This window comes from Eulemur rufifrons, chromosome 28 (assembly GCF_041146395.1).
Source record: "Eulemur rufifrons isolate Redbay chromosome 28, OSU_ERuf_1, whole genome shotgun sequence".
Classification (NCBI taxonomy): domain Eukaryota; kingdom Metazoa; phylum Chordata; class Mammalia; order Primates; family Lemuridae; genus Eulemur; species Eulemur rufifrons.
Window position 1 is genome coordinate 6,330,370 of NC_091010.1, and position 25,576 is coordinate 6,355,945.

General features: G+C 43.2%; 1 protein-coding gene across 4 annotated transcripts in view; it reads left to right on the plus strand.

Annotated features, from left to right (window-relative positions):
* Positions 1 to 13,294: 13,294 nt before the first annotated feature.
* The window catches only part of MAPK8 (mitogen-activated protein kinase 8), a 96,136-nt gene continuing 83,854 nt past the window's right edge, over positions 13,295 to 25,576 (plus strand). The window contains exon 1 of one of the 4 annotated variants that reach the window (XM_069459857.1): positions 13,295 to 13,308. The gene's annotated coding sequence lies outside the window, so the exon portion shown is untranslated. Of the gene's footprint in view, positions 13,309 to 14,631; positions 14,755 to 25,576 lie in introns of those variants that run through there. The other 3 variants (XM_069459859.1, XM_069459856.1, XM_069459858.1) reach the window with 3 other exon arrangements.

Here is a 25,576-nt window from a genome sequence, read left to right on the forward strand (position 1 = left end):
TTCCAAATATTCTTTGAATGCTTAAGGAAAATCGTTTGTTTTGTTTTCATCAGAGTAATTGTGGAGAGATTAGAAATACATTGAAGTGAATCTTGGGCGCAGGGCATCTCAGTCCTTCTGCACTACTCTGCTCCCCGCTGTGGATGCCGGGAGGTCCATGTGTTGTACTTCTTCATCCTCGTCCCCACAGGTCTGCGGGGCACCAGTGTTCCCTCCCCTGGTGAGACGGGTAATGTATGTAGCTGTGCCGGCTTCCACTCTGCGCCATTCACCCACACGACACTGAGTGGGGATGCCAGCCTCGAGCCAAGCAGAGTATGGTAAAATAGTCCATCTATGCAAATCTCCACCTCTTCTTGGGGCAATAGGTAAAAAGCTAGAAAATAACTTGACTTGATATTATTTATTGCCCTACTTTTAGTCTGTCTTGGGCAATGCAATGCAACCACCACCAGGAAATTATTCCTTATGACAGCCATGAATCCCTTGTTTTACTTGTTCTTGTTTTAGAAGCTCGCCCCTTAATTCTTCCCCCATCTATTTCTTCTGCTCAGTGTCCTACAAGGCCAAATTTTTATGATTCAAAGTACTCTACATCCTCTGGAAGATGGCCAGTGAAAGCTGTTACAACGGGGTTATTGGCACCAATGGAGAATTCATAGAGTATGAACATATTTGCATGCAAGAACACATGTTAGCAGTCTTCACCGTCTATGTTTAGTTGGAAGGCAGTTGTTCTCCATGCCTCCATCAGGGTGGAGAAGAGGAGGAAGCATGGGTTTCCGTGAGGCAGCTTCCAGCATAACCTGACCTGCCTCGACCCTTGTGTGCTAGGTCATATCTAGGGCAGACGCTGACACCAGCTCCTTATAGTGCACTCTCTGTTTCTTGGACTGTCCCTCTTTTTCTCCCTTCTGACACTGGTGCAGAAGAACCAATACGGTCAGCAAGAGAAAGTTCTTAGTGATCTCCAGGGTCCTCCATCCTAGGCCAGGATTAAGGAGGAGATGCGGTGCAGAGGTCAGCAGCTTTTAAATAGGCCAAAGTGGTGTACTAAGGGACTCTGGTCTGGGAACCCTGGATTCTGGAGGAATTTGATAAGATCCCAAGGTCTTACCCTGTCCTCACTGTTCCCAACCTTTATTTTCCTGATGTAAACCTTCCGGTACATCCAGTGGGTTCCTGTGGAGACACTATGTTTGAAAATACTGAGAGTTGTCTTGTAAAGATTAATCACTCAGAACTGCAGTGTCTTGGGGCAGGACCCAGAATGATCAGATCTGCTTGTTGCTGACATCAGAACCTCCTTAAGGGGTCTTCAGCTGGTTTGGAGCACTGGAGATAAGGAGAAGGTAGGAAGATTTGAAAGGGTACAGAGCATGGAGAGGGGAGATGAGCTTCCCAGCACTTCAGATGTCGTGGGACAGAATTATCAGGGAGGGACACTAATGGCTGGCTTGAACGGGGTTCCTAAGGAATCCAGCCAGACACAAAGTCCCCAGGACAATGGAAAAGCCCCATTTCAACCCCATGCTGAGTGCTCTCTCAGCTCTTTCTTTGATGCATTAGGCATTGCATCCACACCCCTCTTACGTACCTCCAAGGTGACAGGTAGCCTCCTCCAGTGCCTTTTATTTCTGGTTCCAGGCCAGGGAGGGTCATGTTCAAACAGGGAGATGTTTACATGGAGCAAGAGAGAAAGCACACATCAGGCTTCACCCTGAAACCCTGGTGCCTGACCCAGATCTCTGCCCTGTACCTCCACCCTACATACACATATACATACATATGCATATACACACATACAGACATGCACCCGGTACACATGCACACACATGTACATATGCACATACACACATAGCACGTACACACGGGACGAGGTACTACTTCCCTTTCCCCCACGGGAACTAAGGCCTCTGGTTGTTCCTGCCTGTCCTGGAGGAAGTCAGGCAAACTAGAAAACACCCCTCCTTCTACCCAGTTTTATATTCAGAGAATTTTTTGTTTGCTTCTTTCTTTAGAGATGGGGTCTTGCTAAGTTTCCCAGGCTGGAGTGCAGTGGCTATTCATAGGCATCGTCATGATCACAGCTCACTACAGCCTGCAACTCCTGGGCTCAAGCAATCCATCTGCATCAGCCTCCCGAGTAGCTGGGACTACACGGCACACTGCCACACCTGGATCATATTTACACAGTTTTGAAAGAACCCAGGATATGAGGGCAATTAGCAGCAGGTGATGATTTTTCTTATTATTTTTCTCTACTTCCCAAAGTGTAGTTTGGCTATATTTCTTGCAATATGACATACACATGTATATACACACACATATACAATATATACTGTATATATGTATATACCATGTACAGATGTGTATATATTGTATATGTGTGTGTATATACCATAAATATATGATAGGTATATATGTACGTGGTATATATACATACTGTATATAATATATAGTGATCTCCAGGTCCCTCCATCCTTGGCCAGTATTATATCACAGAATATATAATGTACAATATATTACATATGATACATATTATATGGCATGTGTTTACATGTGCATATACACACATATAGCTCGCATGCAGATACATGGTGCCGCGTGCTCTCTGTTTGCCCCTGCGGATCCACTCTCCACCCTCTTGCTGTCTGTGCTGGGCGCATCCTCTGCGCAGACTGCAGCAGTGGGCTCCGTGGCTCCTGCCTGTGGCTCTGTTTGGCAGTGGGCAAGGGCGGGACGCAGAAGGAAGAGCGGTCAGGCCTTTATCCCCTCCCCGCTCCCCGCCTAGGTGCTGAGGGCTGTTTGTGTCCCGCAGACCGCAGACCGCAGGCCCTGGCAAGCTGCTCCATCCCACAGCCCCTCGCGGGGCGGGGCGCTGAAAGCCGTGCCTCCTCCCCTCAGGGGCGCTGCGTCGCCCCCTGTGCTTTCCTCTAGCCCTCCTCACGTCGCTAGAAACAGCCCTTTATTAAACTCTGCTGAGTTACCCTAATTGAGCGATGGGGATATTGACCGATACAAATATATAATGCAAATACCCTGTAAAAGCGGCAATAAAATTAAAGGTTAAACTTCCTGATTGGTCGGCCCCCTCCTGCCATCCTTGAGGTAATTCCTTTCTTGACACTGAGGACATACCATTAACCCCATTAATCCCATTATTCCCATGGGTGGGCATCTTCACTTGACCCTTGCTGAGGGGAAACCAACCAGTCAACAACCACCCAATGCGCTTGCTCCTCTCCCCTCCCCCTCCCCTCCCCTCCCCTCCCCTCCCTCTCTCCCCCCTACCCTCCCCTCCCCCCTCCCCTCCCCTCCCCTCTCGCTCCCCTCCCCTCCTCCTCCCCTCCCCCCTCCCCTCCCCTAGGACTACACAGAGACTCTTGGCTCCCCTCTTACCTTAACTGCCCTCCCTCCACCGCCCTGAAGACTCAGCTGCCCTTCCGGGGGCAGGCTCTCATTCCCCAGGGCCATATGCCTGACATTTACAAGGTGTTTGGACAAGCTGCTAACCGGTACAACCATCCTGAGCAAGTTCAACGCCAAGGCAAGGCCGTGAAACTTGTGGGACCCAGTGCAAAATGAAAACGGGGGAGCTGAACCCTTATTCAAAAAGCAAAAAAAAAAGAAGTCATTAAAGGTTTTGCCCCTAAAATATCTTATTACTTATCAATAATGATTCATAACAACATAAAACTGCAAGTGGCCAAAAAAATCTATTTTGGTGTCATAATTTTATATACTACAGTAAACAATAATACTTTACTAATGTGGTGTCTTGATCATAATATTTTTCTGGCTCACTTTTCTAAAAGTTTGTCAGGTCATCAAAATTTATAGCTTTAGCAACTTTAAAAAAATTAATTTTCAATTAATATAATTGAGCAACATCAATTGCTCTTGGCAAGTACAGGAAGGCGAATAGTTTTTGATAATTTTAAATTTTGAGAAGGATCTTTTTGCTTATACAACTATTACTATACTGTTAAGAGTATTTTATAGGCCATGAAAAATCAGGATAAATTTATGATAAATTATTTCAAAATATAAATTTTAGTACATCTAGAGTTGATAATTCTTAAGGAACAATTTTTCTAAAAATATTAACTCTATATAATTTAATTTTATATAAATTGTGCAATTTTGAAGGTAAATTTATACAATGGCATTTTAATGTTTCCTTGGACATTTCCTGTAATTTGTGGAAGATGAACAAGAAACAAAGTGGCTTCATGGTTTGTGTATAATTCAAAACACCTATTGATGCATTATTGCTTCATTACTGTATTTTCAATCACAATGAAAGTTAATTTTAAAATTTCTTCATCATTAATAATTGGTTTATCTCAAGCTTCATATAAAAATAGTGTTCTTTTTCATTGAATGGGACAATAGTTCATCTTAATTTCTTTTTCTAAGCCTGTGGATATTTACTTTGTAATGTTGCAGCAGTTTTCAAAACCAGATATTCTAAACTCTTTGAAGAACTCTAATAACTCCTTGCTTTGCTTTATTGCTGTGCCTATGTTGCATCTTTATTTTGTAATACAAGTGCAATTGTGTAGTTAACAAAGTTTACTGCCTTAGCATTGGCAGTTTCTGACCTGGAGTGCAGGCTGAAGAGTTAATAATATGTGTGCAGATGCCCTGGGAGGGGCTGTGGGGCCCGATGGGGGGACACCTCCTACTGGGGTTCCAGCACAGCCCCTTCTCTCTCTGGGCCACGGCCACTATTTCCATCATTCTCGCTTCTACTGCTGCCCCTGCCATAGCCAATACCAATCTGTGCCCATGTTCTGGCCTCGATTGTCCCATCGAGGTCCCCCAGTGCCCCAGAATGCACCAGGCGTATGTTTTTGCCAAGTAGCCAGGTAAGCTGCCAGGCGTGCATGTGGGCCTGAGTCCGTGGTGCACACACTGCTGTCTTGTGTCCCTCCTCTGCTCGTGCATGTGCTCCGGTGTGCCATCGGACTTCACTTACAAAACACAAATCCAAAGATGAAATTATAAGAATTTCAGGACGGCAACAGCAGAGCATTACACCAACCATGGACCCCTGCCGAGAACAGGGCCCTGTGCTACTGCACAGGTCAAATGCCCATGAAACTGGCCCAGCCTGAAGGGTTGCTGCATCAGAAAAGTGGCCATATAACTTCATCATTCAAACCAGGATACTTTTGAAAGTACAGGACACACAATTAATAATCACACAGGGCAACAGGGCCCATCTGGGACAGTCTGTGACATTTGGTCAAACTACTGGCCAAACACAAGAGGCTCATGGTTCCACAACTACTCGCTGTGAGTGATCTTCACTTCTGCTACTGACCAACCATGCCCATTTGTGAACACACCGAGGGGGGCCCACGTTGGAAACTTAAACTATATCTCACCCAATTCCATCCAGCTCTCTCTTGCATGCTCTTATCTATATGAATGAACATTCTCAGTCCTAAAGAACTGAAAACCTTGCTTCCTGTGTGAATTTTGCCTGTGCATTTATCTTTTTTTTTTTTTTTTGAGACAGAGTCTCACTCTGTTGCCCAGGCTAGAGTGAGTGCCATGGCGTCAGCCTAGCTCACAGCAACCTCCAACTCCTGGGCTCAAGCGATCCTACTGCCTCAGCCTCCCGAGTAGCTGGGACTACAGGCATGTGCCACCATGCCCGGCTAATATTTTCTATGTATATATTTTAGTTGGCCAGATAATTTCTTTCTATTTTTAGTAGAGACGGGGTCTCACTCTTGCTCAGGCTGGTCTTGAACTCCTGACCTCGAGCGATCCACCCGCCTCTGCCTCCCAGAGTGCTAGGATTACAGGCGTGAGCCACTGCGCCCGGCCCATTTGTCTTCTCTTGGCCTCATGCCCTTCCTGCCCAGCCTGGGCCCCAAATCCTTACCCCCATTGGCTCAGGGTCACCTTCAACTGCCTTCAGTTCCATCTTTCCATTCGACGTGCCCTGGAAAACCCCAGCTCCCAGAATCCCCCTCCAAGTGTTGTCTCATTCTCTCCCTGGGTTGACAAAGAGTCTAGATAAATGTCCACAATTATGTCACTGAATCCATGGCTTTCAATCTCAGCAGAGCACCACTCAAGACTCCTTGAACTCCCCATTTATCTCGGCACTCTTAAACATCTTGCCTCGGATTTATGAGCTGTAGGACTGTTTGGGGTGAGAAGAAATCCAGTGCCTTGGCTAATCTCCTCAGGCGAATTTTGTTCCTATATAGTTTTTCCCCCACTTTTGGTTAAAATCTGTGCCCTAGAGACCAGCTCTCAATAGTTGGTTTTCTCTTCGGCTTGCCTGTTACAGCCCTGTCCAGTCTCCCTTTGGGGCTGCAGGTCTCAGAAACATTGGGGGAAATTCTGCCTCCTAGGTCCTGACGCCCCTGCTGTGAGGTTAGAGCAAGGCAAACATTTGAATCCCATATCAATTTGTGTGGTCCTCCTTCTCTAAGTGCATAGGTATTTGCTATGCCCCCACAAGCAGTTTCGAATGAGATGGGCCCCGTCCTTACAAGGACACACCCTTGCAGTAGACCTTGCTTGACTGTTTGAGGATGGAGAGAACCTCATAGGCCCTGCCTTTGAGAAGCAGGTATTTGTGATATCTCTACTGCTCCTGCTGATGCCAAAGAGAAGTCCTGCTCACTGCTCTGCACAGACTGACAGTCACCAACCACACTTTGGCTTTTCAAGGACATAGACGACTGCAGGGAGCAAGAGATGAGCGGGCGTCTGGGTTTGTGACTTCATTCAGTCTTCATGGCTTACCACGCTCAAAAGTAGATTTCTCTCCTGCTTCAGATGGATTGCTTATCCCTCAAGCACCCTTGGCACGTGAACTGCCTCAAGGTCAGGAAGGAATGCTCACTTATTTTCCTGCATAGCTGTCCCTGATTTAAGCGGGCCACTCCCTGAAGGGTTATGGCACTTCCCTCTGTCTTTTCTCAAGTCCTGAAACCCTACTTTCCTCTACCAGCTTCCCAGGCCCACAACAGCCCTAAGCTGCCAGCTGAGAATGAATCCTGTAGGGTTTTGGCAAGTGAAGCAATGAAACCCATCCCCGAAGCAAAGCTGTCGTTGTCTGGGAATCTGTTTCAGGAATAGGATTAAGAAGCCATTGAAAATTCCTGTGCCAAATTGTCTTTTAACCTCTGCTTTCCAGAAGCAAGAGCATCAGGAGCCTCTCAGGAGCATCAGAGGGCCTTGGGACTCCCTCTGAGTCAGGGATGTGAGACTGTCCCTTCAGAGGCCCCTGGCAAGGTGGCGGCAAGGAATTGCATCGTGCTCGATCTCTGAGGGCTCTCTGCCACCACAGACAATGACTCCTAACTCTCTGGTGATGCCAGACTCTCCTTCTCATTACCCAATGATACCACAAAGAGCCTTTTCAAATTTGGCCGAGAATGAGTGGGACAGTTGGCAAAGGTTGGTAATTAATAGAGGTCTCCTGCAAAGGGTCATTGGTCATTGGTGCAATGCCTGCCGGTCTAGCATGAGGTCCAGTTTCCCCTCTGAACGGCCTGGAGGTAAAGGTGGAGATGAGGTGGAGGGGGCTTTCCTAGGACTACCCCAGGGAGAGGGGCTAGTAATCAGGTGCTACCTTTTCTCCACCTCAGAGCCTAGACAAATGCTCTGCAGTGCAGGAGTTGTAAATCAGCAGTCCCCAACCTTCTTGGCACCAGGGACAAGTTTCATGGAAGACAATTTTTCACGGACCAGCGTTGGGTGAGAGGATGATTCAAGCACATTACATGTATTGTGCAGTCAAACCTGTCTACGAATGATAATCTGTATTTGCAGCTGCTCCCCAGCACTAGCATCACCGCCTCAGCTCCACTGCAGGTCATCAGGAATCAGATTCTCATAAGCAGTGCGCAACCTAGATCCCTCGCATATGCAGTTTACAGTAGGGTTTGTGCTCCTGTGAGAATCTAATGCCGCCACTGATCTGACAGGAGGCGGTGATGCGGGTGATGGGCAACAGTTGCAAACATAGATGAAGCTTCACTCGCTTAGCCTCCACTCATCTCCTGCTGTGCAGCCTGGTTCCTAACAGGCCACTGACCACTACCGGTCAGCGGCCTGGGGCTTGGGGACTGAAGTTATAAATGGCAAAATCCTACCAAGCTGTAAGAAATTTTTAGCTAAGATTTATAGATGGGATAAGGGCATCCATGCTGAGAGTTCTGGTAGAAAGCCCTCTTTTGAAATACTTATTTATTTAAAACAACAACAAGGAATTTATTTTATTTATCAGTTAGAGGACTTTAACAATATAGTTTTTTCCTCCCATTCAAGTCCCTTTATCTTTCTCTCCAGGGGATAAATATTGACTATCTTCACTATCTGGGTGCTGTGGACTAACTTGTGTCTCTATCCCCCCCAATTTCATATGTTGAAGCCCTAACGCCCAATGAATGGTATACAGAAGTGGGGCCTTTGGAAGGTAATTAGGTTTAGATGAGGTCATGTGGATGGGGCCCTCATGATGGGATTAGTGCCCTTATAAGAAGAGACACCAGAGAGCTTGCTCATATTCTCTCCCTCTGCCATGTGAGGACAGGGAGAGAAGGCAACCATTTGCAAGCCAAGAGGAAAGCCCTCACCAGAACCCAACCACACTGGCAACCCCGTTGCAGACTTCCAGCCTCTAGCACTGTGAGAACATAAATTTCTTTGTTTAAGCCACCCAGTCTATGACATTTTGTTATAACATCCCAAGCAGACTGAGACAGTGGGTGTGGAAGGAGAGAGAACAATTTAGCATAGGTATATATAAGTTGTGTGTGCACAGGCAAAACACTAGAAAAAAGAATTAATAATAGAAGTAAGAATTAAGAGAAAACTGAAAGCAGAAAAGCTATGGAGAGCTGAATGTTCCATTCAGTCTGCTCTGAGATTTCAAAGAACAGACACTATGCCAAAGTTATTAATCTTGGCTACAATCAAAATTACCTGAGGGGTTTTGAAAAAGACCTACAGAAGCCTGGGCTCCACCCCAGACTGCTGAAGGAGTGCTGAGGTGTGGGTAGCTTTCAGAGCTCTCAAGGGCATTCAAATGAGCATGCTGTCTTGCGCGAGCCAGTGTCCTACAGCAGTGGTTCTCAGACTGGAGTGGGCATCGGAAATGCCTGGAGGGCTTGTCAAAGCACTGCTGACCCCCTTCCTCAGGGTTTCTGATTCAGCAGGTCTGGGGTGAGTATGAGAATTTGTATTTCCAACAAGTTCTCAGGTGATACACTGATGTGCTGGTTTCAGGAACCACAATTTGAAAACCACTGTATTAGAGGAATAAATGCTGACAATTTTTTTCGTGGGAATATGCATGTGAACTCAATGTATGGGCTTGACTAGCTTAGTTAATTTCTCTCTTGTGTGCACCTGGAAGCAAAGATGAAGTACCACCTCCTTCTGTCTTCACTTTGTTTTGTTCAAGTTGTGACCAAAGAGTTCCAGTCATTTTTGATCACTTCCTACCCCTGGTGAAATAAGCCACAGTTCTTGTAGTTGGAGAGATCAGTTTGCAATTTGAACACCTTTCTTTCCTTCCTCTACTCATGCAACCAGGGCCTGTCCCACCCTCTTGAGAGCCAGCAGGCCCTACCTTGAAAGATCCTCAAAGAGCATGGAGAGTCAGATGGTGACTGACCAAGGTGCTGAACCTCTTCCTCCTGTGGAGAGAAAAGTAGACTTGACCAGGGACAGTGGGTGGGAAACCAGACTGGAGGCTTGAAAGCAAGGCAAATGGAGGACAGGGGTAAGGTGGGATCAGAAGAGAGGGAGCATTCTTGGAGATGCCCTCCTGCAGGCCTTCATCAGTAAGCACCTCCCCAACCCAACTCCCCACTCCTGAAGTGAGGTCAGGGAACTAGGAAATAAGTGTCAACTTTCAGTTTCTGCACCCTGAACAGCTTGGCGACACTCATCTGACATCTTAGCCAAAGAACCGTCTCCAGTGCAATCCACTGTGTGTGTGGTCTGGGGGATGACAAGGAAAAACGTAGTCCAGACAGGGTGCAACCTCTTCTTGTACATTCCTCAGGGCTCCAGCAGAGCCTGAATTTAAGAGGCCTGAAGTTTCCCTTTCTCTCCTTCCCTGATCCCAGCCTCAGAAAGACCCAAGGACTAGCTGTCTCCAAGACAGCTCCCCTGGGACAAGAGGCAATAAGTCTGAATTCCCTAGCTTTTCCTCTTTTTCTGAGTCAGCCCCCCATAGGTTGACAAGGAAGAACGAGGCTGAGCACCACATATGGGTTACAAAAAGCATTCTGAATTTGTAGAATATCAGAGATGACTATATTCAACCAGAAGTGGTAAAATGCTTCCTGAAGTCACACACAGACACGAGCACACATGTAAATATGTGGAATGTTCTTTCGAGACGCAGTTAATCAGATGTTGACAGTGGTAGGCTGATGCTAAATCAGAAGCTCAACCTGTTCAGTGAAACAGGGGTTGTTAATAGCATCACAGAACTGGGTGTGAAACCTTGAGGCCCTGTTCCGGGCAACTTCCCTCACTTCACAACTGCTCTAATTATATTGTTTTCTATTACCTTCAGGTCCTTAATTTTTCTGGTGGAGAGTAATTTATCTGGTGGAGAGATACCTACCACCTCTGTTTGTATACCCAATCACACCCCCTGCCCTCCTGGTTAACACATTCACTTTTATTCCCTCTCTTCCATGTTTATTCAATCTCTCCCTCTCAACAGAGTCTTCCCATCACATGTAAAATATGCCAGGCTTCACTACTCGACTCATCTATATTCACCACCTCTATTTTCTCATCTCCCATCCATTCCCCAGCCCACTCTAATCCACTTCTGGTTTTACTACTCCAGGATTTCAAGCCTCCTTTTATGCTTAATATTGATTTTGCATATTTACTGATCACTCCTTTCTTCTTGAATTCCTCTTTCCTGGTTTTCCTTCTGTCTCCTTCACAGCTCCATCACAGGCTCATCCTTGTGGCCATTCAGTGCTGAAGTTCCTCAAGCCTGCTCCAAGCCCTCTTCTCTTCTCATGCACTACCTTCTCTCCCTCCAGCCTAGGCTAACTCATCCATCCCTAGGCTCCACATCATCACTCTCTGTCATCTCTCACCTAGCTGAGCCTCAGCTCTGTATATGCAACTGCCAACTTGGCATCTCTTTTGGGCATCTCAAAAGCTTTCAAACAACCAAACAACCTGCTCTCATGATCTTTGCACTACAACCTGGTCCTCTTCCAAGATCCCCATCCTGGTGAACCAGCACCAACATCCATCCTTGGCCATAAGCCAGGAAGCCATGAGTTTTCCTTGATGAGTCCTGCTCCTTCTCTGTGACACCTAACCCATCACTTGCAGAACGTGCAAGTTCTGCACATTGGATCTCTGGAACAGTTCTCAGATTCTTCCACTTACTATTTCCATGACCATGAGCATGGACCAAGCCTCCACCTCCTGCACCTACACCACTCCTACACCTATCTGGCCTCCTTCCAATGAAGAATCTTCAAGATGCCATTCTGATCACGCCACACCCTCTGTTGAACATGTCAGGGGCTTCCCATTGCACTTAGGATAAAAAGATTTTCAGCACAGCCAATATGGCTGTACTAGGTTTGATCCCTTTGCCAGTCTTCTTGACTTCATCTCATGGCTTCTTCTTTCTTGCTCTTCCAGCAGAGCTGGCATTTCCTCAATTTCTCCAACTTACCCAGCTCCATGTCATCACAGGACCTTTGCACACCAAGTTAGCTCTGTTTGAAATATTCCCTGCCTAGTCAAACCTCTTCTCAGCTTCAGTGGCAGTTCCTCAGGGAAACCTTTCCTGGCCTTACTAATTAGTGTATCAATTGGTTTCATAATACCGTGTATCCTTATCCATTTGTATTATAAAACAGTGATAATTTTGCATTTGTTTACTGTTATTATTTTCATATTATAGTGATTAAGTCTGTAAGCTCTATTCCTGGCACAGAATGGGCATGAGATAAATATTTATTGAAGAAATAAACGAAGGAAATAAAGGAGTTTGAGAGGGAGGGAAGGAATGGAAAGAGAATAAATGAATGAATGAATATGCACCCACTTTGTTCCATTTCAGAATCATTAGAAACAGGCCAGTCAATATGTAATGGGAAAACAGTCTACCTGAATTTACTTAAATATTTATATATTCATTATAAAACTAACTTATTTATTTTTAATTATGAACGTAACTGTTCCTTTTGAAAACCATGGGAAAATGCCCAAAGTATAACAGAGAACCCAATCACCCTTCATTCTACAGTCCAATGATGAACCACTCTGCTAAAATAATTTGACATATTTCTCTCCACGATTTTTTTCTGTGTATATATATAGTACATAAGTGGGATCATTCTATATATACACACTTGTTTCTTGCTTCTTTATCTTAATGATATATTGTGAACATTTTCCCGTGTTGTTAAGAATTCCTTTAACACATGGCGTTTAAACCGCTGAAATGTATTCTCTCGCAAGGATGTACGTAATTTAAACGGCTTTTCCATCCATTGTTGGCTATTTAAGGGCCAATTTACCGCTTCCATAACTAATTAACAGTTACACATTTTGCGGGGCCTCAGAGGTCAGGCAAGGAACCTGGGAGGAGGTGAATTTTGGAAAAACAGGAAGCAGCTTTTCCTACAGGCCGAAGAGACCATTTATTTGCCTGGGGGCGGACAGGTGTCCTCAGAATGGAATGTGCTGGTCAAGACGACAAAAGCTCTTAGTCCCTCAGGAGTGTTTCGCCTGGCCCCGCAGGTGTGGCCTAAGCACACCTGACTTTCAAAGCCTCGGGCGAGACGCCCGGCGGGGGGGAAGAGGCTCGGACTGGGCGACTGCAGTCAGCCGGAGGCGGTCGGCCAGGCCACGCGCCTCCACGTGCCGGCGCAGGGCCCCGCCCCTCCCGCTCCCGGCCACGCCCCTCGCGCGTCCTTCTCCAGGCTCTCCCCCGCGGCTCCGCCTTTGGGCGACCTCCTCGAGTCCGGCAGGCCCCGGGAGTAGCCCCGCCCCCGGGCTGCAGCCCCGCCCCCGCAATCCGGGCCCCGGGGCTGCCCCGCCCCGCGGGCCGCTCGAGAGGGGCGGGGGCGGGGCGCTGCGCGATGACGTGAGCGGGCGTGCGCGGTGACGGCCCGCGTCCCTGTTACTCAGCGGAGCGGCGGAGGCCGGACGACTGGGCCCTGGGTGCGGAGCTGCCAGCAGCACTGGCTAACGGCCGCGGCGACCGTCTGGACGGCGCCTGTCCCCGCTGGCGGGCTTCCCTGTCGCCGTTCGCTGCGCTGCCGGGTGAGTGCGGCGGGCGCCCAGGACCGGGGCGGCTGCGGCCCCGCGCTGTTTATGTTATTGTGCCGCCGCCGCCTTCTCAGCCGTGACCCCCTCCCGGGAGGGGCGGGAGCGCGCGGCGGGCGGGGGCGGCGCGGGAACAATAGCGGCCCGGGAGGAGGGGGCCGGCCGAGGGGGCGTGGGGCTGCGGGACCCGGGTGCGCCGAGGCCGCCCGCCAGCCGCCCTGAGCTCCGCCCGCCGGCCCGTCCTCGTGCGCTCTCCTCGCGCGGGTCCCGCTTCCACGTCGGGAGGAGAAAATGGAGTGGGGGGTGGATGGCAAGTTCTGAAACACTTGGGCGAAGGTCGGGACGGAGGCGCCTCCGTGGCTCGCCGCGCCCTGGCTACCTCCCCCGGCGGCGCGTGGCTGCGGAGAGCGCTCGGGTCGGCGGGTGCTCACGCCTGCCCGGCGCCCGTGAGGACCGTATTTTGTTCCTTGGTGCTTTCTTTGTGCTGACGTTCCGGGCGAACGCGGGCGGCAGCGCCGAAAAAGGCTGGAGTGGCCTCCAGCTCTGGGCTGCAAGGGAGAGCCCCGGCCCGTGGCGTGGGCGGGAGGTGGCCATCAACCTCGGCCCGAGCTTCAGCGGTCAGCGCGCGTTTCTCTTGAGGGTCACTCGGTGGTGACCTTTTGACTTTTTCACCCCATCCTCCCATTTCTTTGTCTTGCACTGTGTTCCCGATCCAGTGATGGTAGAACCAAGTCCATATTGAAGTATTGTGATGAACGCTGTTCATTTCTAAAAGTTCTCTCTCTGATCTTTACTGTGAATTTAATAACGTGTTGCCTACATGGTATTAGACAATGTCCAGTGATGACCATTTTTACCTCTGAAATTCAGTGATCCTTCCAGTAGAATTCTGGTCTTTCAGTCCATTGTGTTTTGAGATAAGCATCCGGCAAGTACCTCCTTGGCAATTAGAACATCTGTTTATTTCATTCATTCATTCAGCAACTGTTCAGATGGAGAGGTGTGAAGGTAAAAAGAAATACCCTGCAATGTAAGAGGATGCTTTGACTGAAGTGCAATAGCTGTACCTTTCAACGAGACAATCATGTAAGCGTTGTGTCAAGGAAGGTATAATTATACTCTGGGTCATTTTAGTATTTTTTAGCAGTATATCTGAAGTTCAAGTGTAATGTTATGTTACGAAGTAGAATTAGATTTGGTCTAAATATACAACAGCTTTTATTTATTTCTAAATTTTATTTTTTCCAGTCTTACAGCTTTACAGTCATTTGTAATGATTACCTCAGATTCCCCTGCTGTGGTTAACGTTAAACCTAGGAGGTCAGATGCTGTTAAGTGAACATGTTTAGTGCTGTGCCTGACAAAAGCAAGCAACCAAAATGGGACTTCCTTGAGGGCGGGCCTGTCTTGCATCTGTTTCTCCACCACCTAGCCTGGAATATAGTAAGTGTTCAATAAAAGTTGGATTGATGAAAAGTTCTTTATAATTGGTAATATTTAAATCAAGCCTTAAAAAACTTTTAATGTTCTTTATAAAGTTTACGAGCCTTCATGCAACTGTCACTTCTAGATGGCTAAATGATCAGTTCATGTACATTATCTGTTGTGATGACAGGGACTTTTGAATCACTTTAGTATCAATTTTTTTTCCTTACTATTTTTAGGCCATTCACTATCCAAAATAAAATGTTGTCTAAATATTTTCTAATATGATAATAGAGCAGTGTAGGTTGTGGAGTGTGTGTCTCTGTGTGTGTACATACATGTACATACACACACGGATACACATAGAGTGGTATTTCAGTGGTGTCTGAAATGATTGCATTTATCCTTTTGTGAATATTATTTGAAAAGTTTTTGGTGACTCCTTTAAGTGGAAAAGCTAGAACAAAAGCTGTTTAAATGTTTTACTAGAAATATAAAATTTCTAATAACATTTTAGAAATGCTTATTAGAAATGTTTAAGTTTTAACTTGTACTAACACTACTGGGAAGCATATGGCCCTAAAACTCAAAATAATACTGGTTTATCCAGGTTACAGCTCTTTTCTACTCACTAGTTAATACATTTTAGCATTTGTTTTAGATATGAAAGAATTTGAATTGAACTTACTATTTGATGTAGAGTGAAAAAATAAGAAAATGATACTTTATTAAGGTAAGGGATGAAAATCTTAAGAAACCAAATTTTTATTGCTTTACGTAGTTATGTCGGATTTCAGTAAGGGTTACTGATAATCCTTTGGCAGTAGCTCACAGGCAGTGTACAGAACCAGAGTTGTGTTATTTTGTTTTCCAAATTCTGTTGGTTTTTAAAAATAGCAGCTTTATTGAAATTTAATTTAAATACCGTTAAATTCATCCTTTCAGAGTGTACATTTCAGTGGTTTTTAGTATATCCATAAAGTTGTGCACTGATAACCACTAATTCCAGAACATTGTCGTCACCCCAAGAAGAAACTCCATACGGATTAGCAGTCACTCCACATTCTACTCCAAATTATGTTTTAAAGGAATAGATAGCACTGATTTTGCTAGTAAGTATGTTCTTCTAATGAGTTTGAAAAGGGCTCCCTTAAAGCGGTGTTTAAGAAAAGACCCTTCCCACCTTAGTTGGGGTCATGCCTGAATCACCAGGGAGTGAACTACCTGGCAGAATCGGAAACTACATCCTTCATACTCCTTTAGATCCTGACGGAAATGCCACTTGGAAAGGAAATTAGTGTAAGAATATATTGTACCCAAATTAATGCTGTTAAAATCTTAACTATTTACTGCATGCCTAATATTATGGAAATGATCAAAATGATTGTGATGGTGCTCGGTGAAACAACTTGAAGTAATTTGTTGTTGAGGGATTAGTCACAAACTCTCTAGTGGTAATTAAGAGGTGGTTGAATAAGAGCCTACTTATTGTAGGTCTGCTTTGCCACTGGGTTGAATTCTGACATATTTGAGTCATCTACATGGTTGAGATGCTTTGTTGCATGTATAGAAGTTTAAAATAACGTCTGCCTGATATTAAGATGCCAGCTCTATAGAGGTCTCTGGTCAAGTCAGTGGAATGAGTAGTAGTAGCCTTTCTGATTAATGTAATGCAGGAAAGCCATTATAAACACACAGCTTTATCCATGAATCATTTATTTGCCTATTTCAGTGAGCTGTAATGCTTATTGTCTTAGTTAAGAGCTCTTTACCTGAACATTTAGCAGCTTTGCATTCTTACTCTTATGCAGATTAACTTGAACTTTGATTTCAGAAATGAGTTCTGATCCAACAGAATTTACCAGCTAAAAGGTGACAGGAATATTGAAGTAAGAGTTGTTCTATCAGTCAGGGCAGTAGGTGGAACTAGAATAATCCAGGAATCAGACCCAGGTTTTCAGTTCTGTCATCTAGACTTTGTCATCAGCAAGCTCTGGAGCCTTAGGCAAGTTGCTTAAGTTTTTTGGCTTTAGAACTGTAAACTGAGGCTGTCAGAACTCTTTCTAAAATAGAAGGTTGTTCCTTAGATAGGTGGTTCTTCAGAAAACATACTGGGGCAAAAAAGAGTCCTTCTTGGGTGATAATCAAAAGTCCATGTCAAGAAGAGTAATCAAAGTTAGACTTTTGTAATTTTCAGAAGCAGAAAAAATTATCAAATTAAATTTCTTCAGCATAAGCTAGAGATTCTTTGAGTGGTAGATTTTATTCATTTCATAGCACCATGCCTTCTAAGGAGGCTTGATGCTCTCAGAAATGTGGAAGATGTGAAAATGAAGAGTTCATTATCCTCAAGAAGCTTATGATCAAGGATGAAACTAAAGGCATCTCTAAACAGTGCATTTGTGCTCTTTTAGAACACATACAAGAGGGCTTCCCATAAATAAAAGCCCACCGCAAATCCCTGGGTAGGCCTAATTTCATTGAAATCAAGTTTTTAAAATTGTGTGTGTATGTATAAGGCCTTTTGGAAAACCTACTAGCTGCCATTCTTTTTTATGGTGGTGGGTTATATCACAAATATAGCAAATGTCTGTGTTTCCTCTTCCCCTTTAGTAGTATATCAGATTTAGTTAAAATCTGCCAGTTCTTTAGAAAGTTAAGGAACCCAAACCTCATAGTGATTGCTAACATGGGCTTTAGAGTCAGCCCTGAGTTCTAATCCATGCTCCAAATCTAGCCATATAGCATAGGCTACTTAGGTTATATATCATATTTGGGCCTGTAATTATTTGTTAAATGAGAAGAATAATAGCATATAACCTCATAGGGCTGTGAGGTATAAATAAGGTACTGCAGATACAGTGCCTGGCACTGGTATGGTGCCTGGAACAGTAGATGTAAGTATTCAGGAGGTTTTAGCTATTGTTATCACTTACTATTTTTAACTTCAAACAAATGCAAAATACCAAGTAAATTTAAAACCAATTTAATGTACAGCATGCATTCTCATTCTCCAGAATAGGCCAGTTGTTTCCCTCTGCATCTCTGGGGGTTTATTTAAAATTTGATTGTCTCATCTAATCTGAATTGACTAAAATGATTTATTTTAACATTTGGACCAGTAATCCTCTCCGCCTTAAAATTTGGTAATGTTCCAGAAGCGGATATTGAAGGGATAGTATTTGCCACATTCTCTGATATGAAGTTGTTTTTACCGTTTTTTATGCTTTCTCACTGCAGGGAATTGCCTAAGCTTTCCTAGGTTTATTTTGACAGCTATCTAAAGGAATGGGCATTCAGGAACTGAGAATAGCTTTATCATGTAACACATTTGAAGACAATGGAATGCTGTCGTGTCTTTTAAATTTAATTTTATTGGGATCTTTGCTGCTGTGAAGATTGCAAATTTGTCAGAGACCTGGTAACCACAACAATTCATTAAATATTTTCTAGAGGTCCCTAGAAAAATAAGAGAGATTATTAGTAGCACCTTAGAAATATTATCTTTTCTGTGTTTTCCGAAGTTTTCTAAGGTTTCTATATAGTATTTCTATGCTTACAAGGATTTATTAAATTTCTTGTTCCATCTTGAGGACAGCAACTGTGAGATGACACTAGTTTTACATAGGCAGCATTTATTGAGAAGCTACTCTATACCAATCCAGGTAGTAAATTATGTGGGAGCCAAAGGAAGTAGAAGTCAGTTTCTGCTTTTAGTGATCTGAGTATAACTTGGCAGAAGATAAGGACAAACATAAGTGCTTTTATGTCATAACACAAGGAAGCAAATATTGTTAGTCATTTCATTGGGAATTTCTTTTGTCATTGGGACATTTGGGGACTTCTCAAACCTTAACATCTCTTATCCTGCCTTTATATTCACTCCATAAACTTTAGAAAGCAGTATGACTTCCTTTCTAATTTCTGGTTTGAGAGTCTGGTACAGACTAGTCAAAATCCAAATCATAAGAAAAGGCAAATCTTATAGTCACCTCAAGGTCATTTTGGAATATAACAGGTATAAAAATAAGTATATGAAAAGCAGATAGTAGAAAAGATGCTACTTAGATACAAACTGGAATCCTCAAACTCTTGTCTTGAAACTGTTGCAACGTAAGGATACCTCTATGCTAGAAGTACTTTCTTAAGTCTTAACTCTGGTGTTGAGAAGTGTGGGCTTCACTGCTTCCTGATGCTGAGAGGCCCAAGCCTGTTACCCACCTTATATCTGGGGACACGATAATGGAAAAACAGCCACACACACCTGCTTTGCTGGGCAGGAGACATCAAAACATCAGGAAGTTGCTATTTCCTAAAAGCTGTTACTGGGGTAGCAACTCAGAATTTTCTGGCTTATTCCAGAGACAGTGGCTCTCTGACTGTCAGATTCCATTTGAGCTAGCCAAAGGTGAGATAAAGTAAAGCTATGACTGTTTAGATTTCCCTGTGATTTGAGAAAGGGTAACTTTTCAGTCAAAACAAACAAACAATCAAAGCATCTGGTTTTATCTGTTATTGTTGAAGGTTTAATTTAGAGCTTTAGTGATTTTATTTTATTTACATTTCATTTATATTTTGACTAGTGTATTCACTTTGATTCAGAAATCTAAAGATTTAAAAAAAAAATACACAGTGAAGAATCTCCTTTTCCACTCTGCACAGCCACACAGTTCCTGTACCTGGAAACAATGTTGAGTTCCCTATGAATCTTTCCAAAGATAGTTTATATATGCACAAGTAAATACAGATATATATACTCCCTTGTTCAAAACTCTTGGTCCAGATGTATTTTAGAATTTTTTTAGAATTGTATAAAGATAATATAGGGTATCTACTGTATTGTCCAAGATCCCTAGTAGGAGGTGGTAGCATCCCATAATCAAACACATTAATATTTCTCTATTGAAAACATAAATAGTATAATAAGTGGGATGAATAAAGATACAGTCTTAATGCTACTTCTTGTCAGATTTTGCCACTAAATATATTTGTCCTAAACATATTAAAGAACTTTTGTCTTTCACAGCTTTATGGATTTTTCACCTTGTCATTGAAAGATTATGTGTCTTACATATATACAATACTGTATATCCTCTGCCCCCTTTTAAATCTAAGTTGTCGCATACCATGTATACTGCCTGTTGCCTCTTTTAACTTGACAGTATAGCTTAGAGATTATTTCATATCAGTTGTATCAATACATAACTGGCAATGGTTTTTTTTTTTTTTTTTTTTTTTTTTTTAACAGCTTCATGGTACTCCATTTGTCTGAAACCGCTCAAACAGATGTTTTGGCTTCTAAAACAAAATACCATAGATTGGGTGGCTTAAAAAACAGAAATTTATTTCTCATAGTTCTGGAAGCTGGGAAGTTCAAGATTAGGCTGCTTAATCAATTTGGTTGGTTGGTGAGTGCCCTCTTCCTGGTTTTGTAGATGGCTGCCTTCTGGCTGTATCCTCACATGACCAGAGAGAGCTCTGTTCTCTTCCTCCTTTATAGGGATACTGATCACATCATGGGGGCTCTACCCTGATAACCTCATCTAAACCTAATTACCTCCCAAAGTCCTCACCTCCAAATATTATGTCATTGGAGATTAGGGCTTCAACATATGAATTTGGAAGGACACAGACATTCAGTCCATAACATCATTATACAGGTGTGCCAATTATTTAGCTCCTTTTTGATGTACGTTTAGGTTGTTTTCAGTCTTTTGCTATCAAAAGCCATATGCAGGGGATTACCTGTGCATATATCATATCACACTTGTACAGAAATGTATAGAGTAAGTTTCCAGAGGTGGAATTGCTAGGCCAGAGTGTATGTGCATTTGTAATTTTGATATATATATGGTGAAGTGAAGCCTGTAGAGGTTGTCCAACTTCTGTTCCACTAGCACTGTGTAAGGGTGCCTGCTTCTTTCATCATTGCCTGTTTGGGTGAAATTAAGTATCTTTCATCTTTTAAGGGCTGTTTGTATTTTCTTTCTTCTGACCTGCCCTTTACCTTTCATAGTTTTTTACTACTTTTTTGCTTATTTTCCTAGATTAGTAGGATTTACTTTTACATTAGTGAAATGAACTCCATGCTATTTTTGGGAAATATTTTTTCCAATTTGCTGTTTTCCTTTCTAGGGTAGAATATTATTTATGGGTACAACCTTATTTTTTTTTTTTTTTTACCAGGTGACTGCCCACTTGTCCCACCATCATTTATTTATTTATTTATTTTTTGAGACAGAGTCTCACTTTGTTGCCCAGGCTAGAATGAGTGCTGTGGCATCAGCCTAGCTCACAGCAACCTCAAACTCCTGGGCTTAAGTGATCCTCCTGTCTCAGCCTCCCCAGTAGTTGGGACTACAGGCGTGTGCCACCATGCCCCGCTAATATTTTCTATATATTTTTAGTTGTTCAGCTAATTTCTTTCTATTTTTAATAGAGACGGGGACTCGCTCTTGCTCAGGCTGGTCTCGAACTCCTGACCTAGAGCGATCCTCCCGCCTCGGCCTCCCAGAGTGCTAGGATTACAGGTGTGAGCCACTGCGCCTGGCCTGTCTTATTGATTTAAAATGCCACCTTTTTCATTTACTGAATTTCCATGTGTATCTGAGACCATTGGTTCCATTGACCAATCTGCCCATTTGAGAACCAAGCCATACTGTTTTAATTATTGTAGTTTATGCTATATTTTCTGTTAGGGCTAGTTCTCTGTCATTTCTCTTGTTTTTATAAGTTATTTATTTACTTATTTTTTAAAGACGGTCTTGCTCTGTAGCTTAGGCTGGAGTACAGTGGCATGATCATAGCTCACTACAGCCTCAAACTTCTGGGCTTCAACCTATCCTCCTGCCTCAGCCTTCAGAGTAGCTAGGACCACTGGCGTGCACCACCACGCCCAGCTAATTTGTTTCATTAAATTTTTTTGTAGAGACAGGGTCTCACTATGTTGCGTAGGCTGATCTCAAACTTCTGGCTTCAAGTGATCCTCCCGCCTTGTCCTTCCAAAGTGCTGAGATTACAGGTGTGAGTCACCATGTCCAGCCATTTCTCTTCTACTTCAGAAATTTTTTTCTGGTTTGTATCTTATTTTATGTGAACTTTTAGAATCCACCCATCTAGTTTAGTCTAGTCTCTGCCCCTCCTCTGCCAATCCTATTGTCATTTCTGTGGGGATCACTTCATTTTTTATTTTATTTTTGTAAAATTTACATACAGTAAGATGCACAAGCATTACATGTACAGCCCAATAAAAGTTTGCCTATATATGTATGCACCTGTGTAATCCCCACACCAAGATACAGAACCTTTCCATCACACAGAAAGTTTTCCCGTATCCTTTCAAAGTTGATACTTCCCTCCATGCTTGACTTCGGTTACACAGATTCAGTTTGCTGTTAGGATTTCTTTGTATTTGTGGGAGAATTGACAGCTTTATGATGTTGTACCTTTCTATCCAAGAGTATGGAAAACTTAACCATTTCATCTGTTCAATCTCTTTTTGGGTTCCTAATAGCATTTTACAATTTTTGTTTTTGTTTTTGTTTGGTTTTTTTGCTATTTTATATGTTTAAGTTTTTCTGCTATTTATTTTTCTTGCTGTTGGAAATGGCATCTTTTCTTCCATTTTATCCACTATCTGGTTGTATATGAGAAAGCTTTTGGCTGAGCAATGTGGCTCGTGCCTGTAATTCTAGTAGCGCTGTGGGAGGCCGAGGCTGGAGGATTGCTTGAGGTCAGGAGTTCGAGACCAGCCTGAGCAAGAACGAGACCCCATCTCTACTAAAAAAATAGAAAGAAATTAGCTGGACAACTAAAAATATATAGAAAAAATTAGCCAGGCATGGTAGCGCATGCCTGTAGTCCCAGCTACTCAGGAGGCTGAGGCAGAAGGATTGCTTGAGCCCGGGAGCTTGAGGCTGCTGTGAGCTAGGCTGACACCACAGCACTCTAGCCCAGGCAACAGAGCAAGACTCTGTCTCAAAAAAAAAAAAAAAGAAAGAAAGAAAACTTTTATATATTATTTAATATTTTGTCTGTTAAATAATAAGTCCTCTTTTTCAATCCTTATTGTTACTAATAGTTTTGTAGTTGAACTTTTGGTTTTTCAGGTGTAAATCATGCCAGCCTTTTCTTCCCTTTGATTTTTACCTCGTCCCCCAAACTTTTATATCCCAGTTTTTTGCTCTTATTGTATTGGTAGCAGTGACTTTAAAAGATTATAGTTTTCCTCCATAATGTGTAGAACAAGAACCAAAATGCTTGTATGTTTGCTGAGTATTTAAAGGTATGAATAATAGTGAAATTAGGGAGGGATTATGGGAGTAATTAGAGTAGTGTGAAGTTTTCTCTCCAAAGTTAATGTGAATAAATTTGAGATGAATTTTGAATTTTAAAATGTTAAATGGATCATTTGATAGTGAACACAGGGTTTTTAATTAACTTCTTTGTGTCTTATTTGATAATACAACCATGCATTGCGTAAGGATGTTTCAGTCAAGGACTGACTATATGCCAGTGGTCCTATGAGGTTAAAATACCATATTTTTACTGTATCTTTTCTGTGTTCAAACACATTTAAATACACAAATACCATTGTGTTGCAGTTGCCTACAGTATTCAGTATAGTAACATGATGTACAGGTTTGTAGCCTAGGAGCAACAGGCTGTACCGTAGAGTCTAGGTGTGTAGTAGGCTATACCATCTAGGTTTGTGTAAGTACGCTCTGGTATTCACACGATGATGAAATCGCCTAAGAACATATTTCTCAGAATGTATCCCTGTCATTCAGTGAGTCATGACTGTACATACAGGCTGCATTCATGAGCTTAGCACACGGAGGCAGTTCCTAAAAATATAACTTAGTCTGGTGTCAGAGAGCATACATTCAAGGTAGAGGTCAAGATATATAGAAGTGAGAAGTGAATGAATGTAGACAGGAAGGTCTTATGCTTGGAAAAATGATACTGGCAAAAATCAGCAAGTCAGGAAAGCATTTGGGGAACGAGGGGGTGGAGGGAGTGAATATGATTTGCTGATTGGGTTTGAGGTAGCTCATCCTTAAGAAATTATGTGGTAGTTATTGAAGATACTTGGCTGACATTCAGTAGAGATCTCATTGCTTAATGGAGATTACATAGTTTATTTTCTGTCTCTTCCCACCTTCCCCCTCAAAAGCTAAGGCAGTTTACTACTCAAGGGCCCACACATATTAAGCTAGAAACAAAACATCAGAGCCTAGAGAAAACAAGAATCCAGAATATACTAATGCTATTCACAGCTTTTACTGATTCAGTGCCTATCATATACCAGGCACTATTCTCTAAACATATTGTACATTGAGTTGTTTAAACATCACACAACCCTACAAGGGTTACTGTTACTCCCATTTTATAGGTGAGGAAGCAGGCACAGAGCGATTATGTGGGAAATTGTTGGTGATCTTGATGAGTAGTTTTATTAAAGTGGGAAGAAAGAAGCCAAGTTGAAGTTGGTTATTCTAAAACAATGAATGAAAATTTTTTAAAAGGAGTGAGAAATGAGCAAGTGTTAACACCGTGGAGATAGATAACTTCTTCAAGATTAGCTCTGAAGTGGAACAAAGAAATGGGTTAGTAGATAAAGGAAAATGTGGGGTCCAGAAAGTGAGAGAGTGAAAAAGAGAGAATACTATATGCAGGAAAGGGGGCTACAGAGCAGAGACAGAGAGTTTGGCTCTCCTTAGAGGAGCCATCAAACAGGAGGGAATGCAGAAAGCTGTGTGCCCTTGCAAGGAAGTCTGGTGGTTGGAAAGGTGAAGCCTAACCTCCTGGCTTTCATCATCTCTCATGGTTTCTGTTTTCTCAATGAAGTATGAGATTCTTATGGACAGAGGGGAATGGGAGTGTGGGGAATTTGAAGCAGTTTGCCAAGAAGTATTGATTGTTCATTTAAGGTTTGAAATCTTGGATTTAAAGTTGTATCAGTCAGCCTCATTTTGTGATTTTTTTTCCCCCTGGCATGATTTAACGGATTAGATATAAGCACAGACAAGGCAGATAGTTGGATTTATCCAAGGTGAGATTTTGACGGAGTTCTTCAGAGTTCTTCAGAGAAACAGAGCTAGTCAGAGAGAGAGAGAGACGGACAGACAGACTGAGATTTCAAAGAATTTGTTTTTGTGAGGGCTAGCAAGCCTGAAATCTGTAGGGCAGGCAGGAAACTCTTGGGCAGGAGTTAATGCAGAATTTTATCTTCCTCAGGGAAGATGCCCACATTATCAAGGATAGTCTCTTGTACTTAAAGTCAAGTGGTTGTAGATATTAACCGTATCTACAGAATATCTTCATAACTAGATTTGTGTTTGATAGAATAACTGGGTACTACAGCGTAGCCAAATTGACACATAAAACTAGCCATAACACCAGGTCCGCATAAAAGAAGGAAAAGGGGACAAGGGAAGTGAAAGCTTTTTAAAGGGGTTATTTATTTTCTGGGGATGGGGATGGAGTGTGGTTCAAGTAAATGAACTTGAAGGATTGAATGCTGTGGTCAGAGTGGGATCTCTGAAAGAGAGATTTCACTGATGATAGTTACTGGCATTGATAATGCCCAAGATGATTTTGGGTGTGGGCTGCCGAGGTAGAATTGAGGGATAGTTCTGTGGACATGAGGTGGCTAATGAATTAAAGAGGCTGAGATATTAAAAGGGACAGTCTGCATGAATGATGATGTCAGCAGGTGGCGAGGGGAGTGAGGATACATGCTGTAAACCAGTTGCTGATGTCCTCAATGAATGAGGGAGAATTGGAGGGAGGGTAGATGACAATAAGAAAGGATAATAGTATAGCATATACATAGTGT